The following is a 12,078-nucleotide window of genomic DNA, read 5'->3' as shown; positions in this document are numbered from 1 at the left end:
AAACAGTGATTTCAATGTTACTCATCACATAACAGCAGGCAAAAAAAAACAATCAATAAGATTGTTTAGAAAAAACAAATGTATGTAAAAGATATTTACAATATTCTCAACTATTTGTCAACATTCCTTAAAAACAACATCCTCAATAATATACCATATAATACAAATCTCATGCTTTCTTCTAAGAAAATGTTTTTTCTTTAATTTCAAAGAACTGAATTGATATTTAAATGAACAATTATTTATCATGTTCATATACTTTAAATGATGTTCTTTAAAAATATATGCTGTGAGAATATCCAAGAAAAAGTCCTAAATTTAAATGTATAACTTTCCTCTAAGCCAACTTGTATACCTGAAATCCTTTATACTGAAATTGTCCAATAGTAATTGTATTATTACTCTTTTACATATTCCTCATAAGCTGAATTATCTTCTTAAAACTTTATCTTTAAAAATATTAGATATGAATTTAGTAATTCGCTAGGCAAACGTTTTTTTAAAACCAATTGAGCATCATTACAATACGTCCATCCTTTACTGCATTTTAAATAGACAGTGTAATATCCAGATGTTATTGAAGGACCATCATGGAAAATAATTGCTACTGCTCCAAAAGTTCTTCCTGATATTGATACTTGACTTGCTACAAAATGTTTAATTAAAGTTTCCAATTTTCTTCCATTAGCTGTACAATGTTGTATCATTAAAATTATATATTGTCCATATCTTCGTATAAATAATATTGATAAGATTTCTGATTTGCATCGGTTTCACTCAATGTTTTGATTTGCTGCTTTAACTAGTTTGTTGAAAGACACTGTTTTACAGTCTGATAAAGTCAAACATATAAATCTTTCAGTATCTATGTTAGTGCTACATTTAAACATACAATTTCCACATTGATGTTCCCATTTATAACAAAGGGCAAAAAGATTTTCAATTTCTATTCCTTCATTTTCGAATACGATAAGCAAAAACATTAGAAATTCCTGAGCATCTTGTTGCATATCCTGCGTAAACTGTGTAGAACCAGAAAATATATCCAAAACATTACGAATATCAGAAACGCTTAGCATTTCACTTTTATCAGTTCTCAATTTTTCATAAATACAATGCAACAAAAAACAAAATCTTTTTTACGATTCAACATAATTTGCTTTTGCAAACTTTCTAGAAAAAAAAACATTGACCGCTACATTAGCATAGCAATTGATACCTGAACTATTTTCTAACTGATAACCAACAATTTCTTCAATTGTGTCCTTTTTCTTTTTTCTTCCAATCTCAACATTATCTTGATTTTATTCCTTCCCGATAACTTCACTACAGATATTCTCATATCTTCTTTTTCGACCTACTACACGCTTTTCAAACACAGGATATTCACCTAAATTGGAGCATACGCTCTGCTTTACCTATTATACTCTTTTACACAGTTTGCATCTGCAATAAACTTTCTCTCATCAAAATCAATCAAAAACAATCCAGATACAGTTCTGATTCAGGACAAAGCAACATATGCCTTACCCTCTTTAAATACGGTACTTCCAATGTTCACCAAAGCAATGTCTACACTTAATCCTTGAGATTCATGATTAATCACTGTGAAATTGGAAACTGTTTTCTACGACATATAAATCTTTAACAAGCAAAAATCTAACATAACAACACCAATTTGTTTTACTTCATCAATTTGATCAAATTTGATTTTTAAAAATTCAACTCCATCTCTATTTTGATAATTAACTAAATCAACAAATTTACCCATTGCTCCATTTACTAAACCTTTTTCTACATCCAAATTATGCCTTAAAATTACCCGACAGTTTATACATACATATAGATTCTTTTCTAAACCAGCAGTTTTAGATAGCTATTTTTCCAAAGAATCCAATTTTGTTTTCAATTTTTCCATCAAAATAATAGTGATTCCTTTATGCTCTATTTTATCAATGGCTTCCATTTTTATTATTTCTTCATTTACTAGCTTCAAAAGTTGTTCATTGAATACAGAACACTTGTGCAGTGTTGGCATTAGGCAGAATATAGATTTACTTTCTGCAATTTTCATATATATCTTTTCAGGAACTTTATTTTCATTTGGAAACAAATTAGTAAGTAGTCGACTTTGCAAAGTTTGTTTGCCATGTTCTGTCAGTACTCCAATACTGATATCTTAAAGAATAGTTCCATAATCAACATCATTTGCCTGTCTTTGTATTCAAAATACGACCAAAAATTAACGTTTCCAACACTTCCCAAAGACTTTCTGGTGTCTTCAAGCACAAGTGTTTTAAATACTGGATGTTCTTTTACGGGAGAAAGTTGCAGTAGATCTCCAAAAACGATGACATGTTTTCCTCCAAATAAGACATTGTACTCTGTTTTAAGAATTTGTTGCATTTCCTAAATGCACCAAAGCAAGAATTAAGTTTGAGACCATGCTTACCTCATCAATAATCAGAACTTTCATCTTCTTTAGCATTCTTGAAACTTCATAACAAGCTTCTCCAGATAGCTTGTGATTTTCAAATTTGTTTTCATGCTCTACAGGTAGCATTAGTAAACAGAGACGTTTTAATGCATGGGCAAAGTGGGCTCTGGCCCAGGGCCCCATCCTTTCAGGGGGCCCCCTGACAGATTCAGCTCCATTCTCCAAAGTTATTCCCTAATGACCTTGAATATTTCTTAAATAGATTGTTTTAAATAATTTTTTCCTTAAATTTATTTTCTATGTACCTGATGTGAGAGAGTCTAATACGGCCATTTTGCAGAGAAATGTTGTGTTTTTGTGTCATGCAATATACATAAAAAACAGTTTCTTTTAGATCAAAACAAGGCCTAACATATAAGAAATGGGAGGACTTTACAAATATCATTTGCTATAATATTGGTGAGCTGCTGCTATGTTACAATATTGAAAACACACATAACTATCCCTGAATATTAGATATAAACACATATTCAGGCACATGCATCAAAGGATTTTGCGATCGCAAATGGTGCGGATCACAAAAATCGGCCGTTTGCGATCGCAAACTCTGCTTTTGGAATGCATGAAGGGTGAAGGCCCTCGCAATTTGAGAATTTGCAAATATTTGTGAATTCTCAAACTGCAATTGCATTTAAGGAATCGCATTTTGCTATTCCTTAAATGCAAAGCATGAAACTTAAAAAAAATTGCGAATTCGCAATTAGGGAGAGCAAATTACCATGAGGTTGAACGTCATGGTAATTTGGGAAAACTTTAAAAAATGCACTTTTCTGCATTTTTCAAAGTTTCATGTTGTGCACACACATGCCCTAAGGACATGTGTGTGCACAACATATGTGCACAGATTGATTTCAGGGGTGCAACAGGGTGTCTTTTGGACACCCCTGCACCCTTGAAATCGCATTCTCAATTTGCGATTCGCTAATTGCTAATCGCAAATTGAGAATGTCTTCCCATTCATTCCTATGGGCCTCTAGGCCCATAGGAATGAATAGGGGAGGTATTCCTTAATTGCGAGTCGCAATTTGCGAGTCGCAATTAAGGAATATTAAGAAATCACAATTTATTTAGCGATTTCTTGATGCATTGCAATTTGCAATTCCTTAATTGCGATTCCTTATTTTTCGCAATTAAGGAATCGCAAAAAGCAATATTGATGCATGTACCTGTTAGGGCCCTATTTCTGAGAAGTGATGCATCGTTATGTGAAAACAGGGATGCACCACTTCTTCGTGTGCCCTCCTTGCGACATGAATCATCATGTTGCAAGAAGTTACGGATACGTCAGTATTTCCGACGTATCTGTAGGCACAAAGTGTTGCATTGCTGGGCTGTGTATGAAAATAGACACAAATCCAGCAATGTGTCCTTTCACATGGGGCAAGCCCCATGTAAAAGGGCCTGCATCAGTCTTATGCCGGCTGTGAGGCAGGTGTAAGATATTGACGCAATGGCATCCTAGAAGTGGCGCACTGAGTTCTCATAGATTTCAATGCACCACTTCTACAAGGATTATTGCACGGGAACAACCACCCTGCATACATTATACCCGGCCTAGGTATAAATTGGTGCAATGGTTTACAAAGTGACGCATCTGCCTAGATGCGTCACTTTGTAAATAGGGCGCAATATGGCAAATTTTTTACGCTGCTGTGTGTCACAAAAAGTGATGCACCTGCGGCGTAAAAGTGAAGTAAGGCCTCATGAATAAGGCCCTCAGAATTTGGACGAGTGTTTCTTTGCTCTTTCAGGGACCTAATGAAATGAAATTAAATAGTGTATTTAATAAAGCACGCAGCTACTCAGACGAGAGTGTCCTGGCGCGTGACAGCTATGTGTTATGTTATGTTAAATATTTTAATATGCGCGACTGTTACCCTTGGGTGTCCTGGCACTAACTACTATCCTGATGCAGAAAAAAACTGAGGAAGAGACTAAAACAACCAGGTCTTGAGCATTTTCCTGAATAACAGCAAATCAGTGCTGTTAGCAGGAGGAAAAGGTGCGTAAAAGGCCTATCAGTTATTAAAAAGCCAGGTTTTTAATTTCTTCCTGAAAGATAGTAGGTCTGTGGTTAGGTTCAGAGACGTAGGGAGTCTATTCCACAATTTTGCACCTAGAAAGCCGAGGGATCTGCCCCCAGTGCGGGCACAGCGTATTTCAGGTATGATGGCCAGGTTGGCATTGGAGGATCTTAGGGGTCTAGATGTTGTGTAGCAATTAACGCACTTATTTAGACAGCCGGCTCCTAAGCCGTGGAAAGCTTTAACACGTTATTTGCTTCGAAGTTTCCGCGCCAGTGCTGAACGTTCAAAGAAACGGGTGGTGCCGCAATGGCCAGCAGTCATTTGTAGCACCAGGTAGGTAGTGCTCCCATCGGCCGTTGGCCAACGGGAGCACAGAACGGGTTAAAGAAGATGGTCATCATTTTGAAGTTGATCCGTTCTTTTATGCGGAGCCAGTGTAGAGACTTAAGGATAGGGGTCATACTAGATCTGGGATTAGGTCTCAGGGTGGCTCTGGCTGTCGCGTTTTGTACCTCTTGTAGGCGCTGGATAATGGATTTGGGAAGACCGAGGTACAAGCTGTTGACATAGTCAAGCTTTTATATCAGCAGACCCTGCACCACGATCTTTCTGCTCTCAAGCGGTAACAGTGGCAGGATTTTGTTTTGCATCTGGAGTACACAAAAGCAAGCGCCAGTTAGGTTTTGGATTTGAAAGCGCAAGCAGAGTGTCTTGCCTATGACAATTCCTACGTTTTTTCCTTTCTCCGTTTCCGCGGGCGGGGGCTGCAGATCTTTTGGCCACCAAGGGCTCCAGTCAGGCATTTCTGGGTTACCAAAGAAATGCGGACAGGTTTGATACTTAAAGGAAAACACACTATAATTAAAGGAAGATTAATTAATTAATTAATTGTGGGTTTGTAATGCGCTAGAATCGACTCCCAAAGGAGTATCTCTGCGCAGTAGACTGCTGGGGAACCCGTCCTGGCTTTTCCTGTGAGATGGTCCCTACTGGGTATCTCCAAGGTGAAACCAGGCATCCCCGGTGTATGTGGGGGGCCGTTGTGAAGATGAGGCAAGCTAATGCCCAGAGTGGCCGAGTGTGATCCCTGGTTAGAGTAGGCACCGAGATGCGAATTATCGAGTCCGCTGACCCTGGTCCATGACCCTGCCGCGTCGGGAATTGAACCCTGGTCCCGGGCCGTCCTCTGCTCTCTGGTCTGCCGCCTCTAAACAGTGAGCCACACAACTCCACATTTAACAAGATGTAACAAAAACAAGTTCAGTTTTGTCAGGATTGCACTTCAGCGGTTGATCTTAAGCCAGATAAAAACCTTTGTGAGGCAAGACCTAATAATTGCACCATCAATGTCGATTTCTTTTTCACATGTAAAAATCAGCTGAGTGTCATCAGCATAGAAACTATTTATGGCACCCTCTTCCTCTACCAGAAATGCAAGGGGGGATAGATATATAATAAAAAGGGTAGGACTGAGAATGGAGCCCTGAGGGACACCTACATTCTTGGGTAGAACCAGGGATGGGAAAGGGAAGAGCCAGATGTCCTGAGATCTATTTGCCAAGAAGGATGACATCCATGTTAAGGCGGTACCCCCAAGGCCGATGTTAGCAAGTCTCTCCAGGCGCATCTCATGTGGGACCGTATCAAAGGCTGCTGACAGATCGAGCAGTATCAGAACAGCCTTTCCTCCATGGTCCAGCTTACCCTTGAGAAATTCAGTAACTTCCGGCAGAGCGGACTCAGTACTGTAGTTAGCCCTAAATCCGGATTGGGGCTCATGAAGGAGCTTCCCATCTTCAATGCTTTTTTGGAGGCCCTTGCTTACATGCTTCTCTCAAACTTTGGAGAGGACCGGAAGAAGGGAGATTGGCCTGTAGTTGGCAGGGTATATCAATTTCGTGTTAGCCTATTTTTATCCATGGAAGAATCTTAGCATTCTTCCATAATTTTGGTGTGTTGCCCGAGGAGAGGGAAGCATTAAAGAGCTGGTTGACAGTGGAGTTTATGGCGGGAGCTAATAGGTTCAGGATATTTGCTGGACATGGGCCGGTAGGAGAGCCAAGCTCAATGCTTTGGAGAAGGGTCAGTGACTCTTCAAGCTGAACTCAGGGAAAGCTAGTAAAGATGGAGGATCTATGAGGTGAAATTTGCTATTAGAGCTAAGGTAAAAGGTCAGTTCTTCCTCTGAGATGTTAGTGGAGGCTTGTTGGATCACAGAGATATTTTTGTGGAAGAATTGAGCTGTTTGATTAGACCATTCTTCTGTGCACGGCCCTTTTTTTGTGCCGGCTTTCGGGCGGTAAAGGATTTAACTATTCTAAAGAGTTCCTTTCTCTTATTTTGGCCATTTTCTATCTTGGTTTGAAAGAAGTTTTTCTTGGCTGCCTTCACGAGAACGTAATGAGTTTTTAAGATGTTTTCATACACCTTCCTGTCCTCAGGTAGATAGGATTTACGCCATTTCTATTTCATTTTTCTACAATTTCTTTTGCTGATCTGAGGGAATCATTAAACCATAGAGCTGGTATGGCTGACCTCTTTGAGGAGTAGGAAACAACCTGTACCGCTGCACCATTGTTGGTTCAGAGCCATGAATCTATTAAGAGGGCGTCAGAGTCGGGCAGCCAGGAAGCTTTGGCGAGAAACGACCAAGAGCCTCTGCGAACATCGGGATGGATATTTTATGGAACGTCCTGTAATTAGGGACCCTCTGCCCAGCTTTAGCCCAAGAGGGCTGTGGCAGAGTTGGGAATGACAAATTCTAATAGGAGGTGGTCAACCGAGGTAATGGAAATATGTAGGCTTACTGATATGTCAAAGTTGTGAAAGATTTGATCTAGGGTATGGCCCTTCTCATGGGTGGCCGAAGAAATAAATAGAAACATGTTGCAGGCCTGCAGCGTCTCCAACAAGGAATTTGTTTGAGTGTCTTTTCCATTGTCCATATGTTTATTGAAATCTCCCATAATAAGGCAGTTGTATTTTAAGGTCAGGGAGTTGGTGGCTGTATTAGGCGTAGTAATAACATTTCCAATTGCACCAGGAGGTCTGTGAATCAGAAAAACAGCTATGCTTTTATGGGGAGATAAGGTACAGTGGAAGCCTAAGGACTTTGCGCCCTTGATGTTTTCCATCGGGATGGGAGAGCAGTCTAGTTTTTTATTGTAAATTATGACAACACCGCCCCCCCTTCCCACCCGATCGGTCCCTCCTAAGGTTTTCATAACCCGTAGGGATGGCAAAGGTGATAGTATGGTTGAAGGCTTCAGACAGCAGGTGTCAGTGAGAAAAAAAAGATCAGGTTGTTCGTCTAAAAGTAGGTCATAAATGCATGGTTCATACTTTTGCATAGAGCGATAGTTTAAAAGGGTGGCCTTTAAGTCCTCTATTTTCTCACTGTTTTTACACTTATTGTTGTGATGGAAGATCTTGGGTGTGAGTTTCCTGGGCTGGAGGAGAGAACAGTTGTACTTATTGCATCGAAAGTCTACCTCCAAGCTCAGATCAGCCGCTATATACTGATATAATGGTAGCTGCCTAAGGCTAAGTAGTTTTTCCCTATTGTAATAAAGTGAAAGAAACTCACTGGAGGGGAACTAGGCAGCATGGCCGACGCCGAACGCTAATGGGATACTGACAGGCGCAAACAGGCTTGGCTCTGGCGCACCTGCTGCGCGCGTTCGTTTGCATCGGTAATATATAGGCTAATGCCCATAATGCAAACTGGATCACTAATGCAGCTGAGGAAGCGGAAACTGCGTGGGCAGAAGTGAGGAGCCCCACATTAGCCCTAGCCCTCTGCACAATTGGTGTTTCAGCCGCTGGGGACCAGGACTGGAGGAAAAGCGAGATACGAATCGGAACAACTAAGGAGGTGTAGGCAAACAGAATCAAGTAAAGTACAATGGTGCGTAGGAAGCAGGAATTGTTAAAAAGCACAGAGTAATTCAGCCACACATATACAATTTAAAAACTATAAAAACCTTGTAGCAGGGCAGGAAACAATAAATCCTAATGCTGCCAGCTGCGCACGTCCGTTTACATTGGGAATTTAAAGGCTACTGCCTAGGATGCAAACTGGATTTACAAAAAGGGGGTGGTGATGAACAGAGTGTCTGAGTTAAACAGACCACTCTTACCCAGTCCAAAGATCAGGGCTTGATCCATCACCGTTATTTTTCTCACTGCCCCATCCCAGCTCAGAACCTGGCTATATGCAAATCAGTCTGTCCCTGGCCCAGTGCATCATGGGAACAGGGCAGACTAAACTACCAAGCCAATTCTTCACCAGAAAGGAAACAAGCTACCGGGGACCGGTTTCTGGCATTTCAGCCTTCTTCGGCCCGGCTTGCTTGAATCCTGATGGAGCAGTGAGAAAGGGACTCATGTCTGAGTATACCCTGCCACACCTATAGTGGCCAAAAACGATTTACAAAAAGGGGGTGGTGATGAACAGAGTGTCTGAGTTAAACAGACCACTCTTACCCAGTCCAAAGATCAGGGCTTGATCCATCACCGTTATTTATCTCACTGCCCCATCCCAGCTCAGAACCTGGCTATATGCAAATCAGTCTGTCCCTGGCCCAGTGCATCATGGGAACAGGGCAGACTAAACTACCAAGCCAATTTTTCACCAGAAAGGAAACAAGCTACCGGGGACCGGTTTCTGGCATTTCAGCCTTCTTCGGCCCGGCTTGCTTGAATCCTGATGGAGCAGTGAGAAAGGGACTCATGTCTGAGTATACCCTGCCACACCTATAGTGGCCAAAAACGATTTACAAAAAGGGGGTGGTGATGAACAGAGTGTCTGAGTTAAACAGACCACTCTTACCCAGTCCAAAGATCAGGGCTTGATCCATCACCGTTATTTATCTCACTGCCCCATCCCAGCTCAGAACCTGGCTATATGCAAATCAGTCTGTCCCTGGCCCAGTGCATCATGGGAACAGGGCAGACTAAACTACCAAGCCAATTCTTCACCAGAAAGGAAACAAGCTACCGGGGACCGGTTTCTGGCATTTCAGCCTTCTTCGGCCCGGCTTGCTTGAATCCTGATGGAGCAGTGAGAAAGGGACTCATGTCTGAGTATACCCTGCCACACCTATAGTGGCCAAAAACGATTTACAAAAAGGGGGTGGTGATGAACAGAGTGTCTGAGTTAAACAGACCACTCTTACCCAGTCCAAAGATCAGGGCTTGATCCATCACCGTTATTTATCTCACTGCCTCATCCCAGCTCAGAACCTGGCTATATGCAAATCAGTCTGTCCCTGGCCCAGTGCATCATGGGAACAGGGCAGACTAAACTACCAAGCCAATTCTTCACCAGAAAGGAAACAAGCTACCGGGGACCGGTTTCTGGCATTTCAGCCTTCTTCGGCCCGGCTTGCTTGAATCCTGATGGAGCAGTGAGAAAGGGACTCATGTCTGAGTATACCCTGCCACACCTATAGTGGCCAAAAACGATTTACAAAAAGGGGGTGGTGATGAACAGAGTGTCTGAGTTAAACAGACCACTCTTACCCAGTCCAAAGATCAGGGCTTGATCCATCACCGTTATTTATCTCACTGCCCCATCCCAGCTCAGAACCTGGCTATATGCAAATCAGTCTGTCCCTGGCCCAGTGCATCATGGGATGCAAACTGGATCGCTAATGCAGCTGAGGAAGCAGAAACGGGATGGGAAACGTGGGCTCAAATTGGATCATAAATTCAAAGCTGTTCTGAACAGGGGCCCCAAAATATGTTTGGCCCAGGGCCCCCAGAATCCTTAAGATGTCCCTGTTAGTAAATGATGTAATGTGATTCCTTTAATGTTGTGTGCTGCCAACCCAGTTGGAGCAGTTAAAACACAAGACAAATGTGAATCAGTTGTTTCCTGTAGATAAGTTGTCAAAACTTTAATTAAGAAACTTTTTCCTGTTTCAGATTGACCACTGACATACATTTAAATAGGTTGAAATTATATGCATGTGCATTTGTTCTTTTCATGAAGAAATCCATGGTCAATCTGTTGTCCCAATTGGTGATGTATTTCTTTCTGTTCAACATTTGGAAAGGGGCGACCACTCGGTCCCCCCGAACGTATGGCTGGGTGCCCGGATCCCCCCGGGAAACCATTTTAGGCGGAGGGCGTGTCTCGGCTGGTATGCCCGAAGCGGCGTAGCCGGGGCGCGCCTTTTCCCGCCCAAGAAGGGGTTGTCCTAGACACCTACACCGTTGGTCACGCCCCGTAGGCGTACCAGAGGAGGGTGCACGCCCTCCCGAAGAGGAATAAAAGGAGCAACAATCCGGAGAAGCATCCTCTTGTTCCTGGGCTTGGAAGCTGCACCCTCTCGTTGCACGTGAGCCCTAGATGGAACAAGGAGCAATTTTGAGAACTTGTAATTTTTGTGTTTCTCTTCCAGGAGCCTTCTCTCCCAGTATCGGCGGACTTCTGGAGCTAGGACCTTGTCGAGCAGCTAAGCAGCAAAGGGTCTAAGTCTCTGGCAACGATGCCGGGCAAGAAGGTCGGAAAGAAGCCAGGAATGGAGCAGATGCTCCGCATGCTGGTGAAGGATGTGGCGAACATGAAAAAGAAAATGGCGGCAATGGATAATACGGGCGGACCGAAGAAGGTTATCGGACCAGCATTGCCGGGAGTAGTACCCGCAGGGAGAGGTAAAAGGGCCAGGAATAGGGCGGCAGGGGGGGAGTCCCCAGTTCCCGAGTCAACCCCGGTAAGCCCAGTTAGGCCTGTCGAGGCCTCGGTACCTATACCGATCCCGGATGCGGGCCAGCCAATTCCGGTGGTGGTTACGCCCACTAGCGAGGAGGAAATGCCTCCGGAGTTGGCCGCCCAGCTGGCCGCATGGCTTGGAAAGAATACTGAGGGTGCAACATCGCCCGAAGACACGGCCAAAGAGGATAGGTTGTTAATGAAGCAGTTGCGGCAATCGCGAGATGCCGCGAAGGCGAATGTCCCTCTTGTTCCCCCACAGATTCCCTCGGATGAATCAACAGCGAGCGGTGGAAAGTTGGCGGGACCGGCTACGGAGTCTGGTAAGCAGCCATTGCCAATGGCAAAAGGGGGTCTTTGCCCTCAAGAAGGGAGAATGTAGTTCAGCATATTCCTCTGGCCACGAAAGAGATGATTTGGGATGATAAATATGTCAATATGTTTTCGCTCCTGACTGATTACCACGAGATTGAGTATGTTAAGGCCCAGAAGGATTTGCTGCATCCGAGTGTATGGCGCGCAAAAATGGCGGGCTTCAGGGTGGATGAGACGATTTCAAATTGGGCCAAGGCCTTTGGGATGTTTACTGCTATTATGGGTGAACGTAAACCAGAGATTTTGACTGAACTAGCTTGTTATCAGACTCGTATAATGGATTTCTATGAAACATATGGGGGCGATATATGGAGGGGTTATGATAGTAAGTTTCGTAAGACCAAGGAGCACGATGCGTCTCTGACGTGGGACTGTCTCGACTCCGTCTCTTGGCAGAAGCAGCTCTTGCCGGGCACGACGAAGTCGTCCTCGCCCGGCGAGTATGGGTCGGCGCCATCTCG

Source organism: Lissotriton vulgaris, chromosome 8, assembly GCF_964263255.1.
Source record: "Lissotriton vulgaris chromosome 8, aLisVul1.2, whole genome shotgun sequence".
Lineage (NCBI taxonomy): Eukaryota > Metazoa > Chordata > Amphibia > Caudata > Salamandridae > Lissotriton > Lissotriton vulgaris.
Note: the sequence above shows the minus strand (reverse complement) of the source record.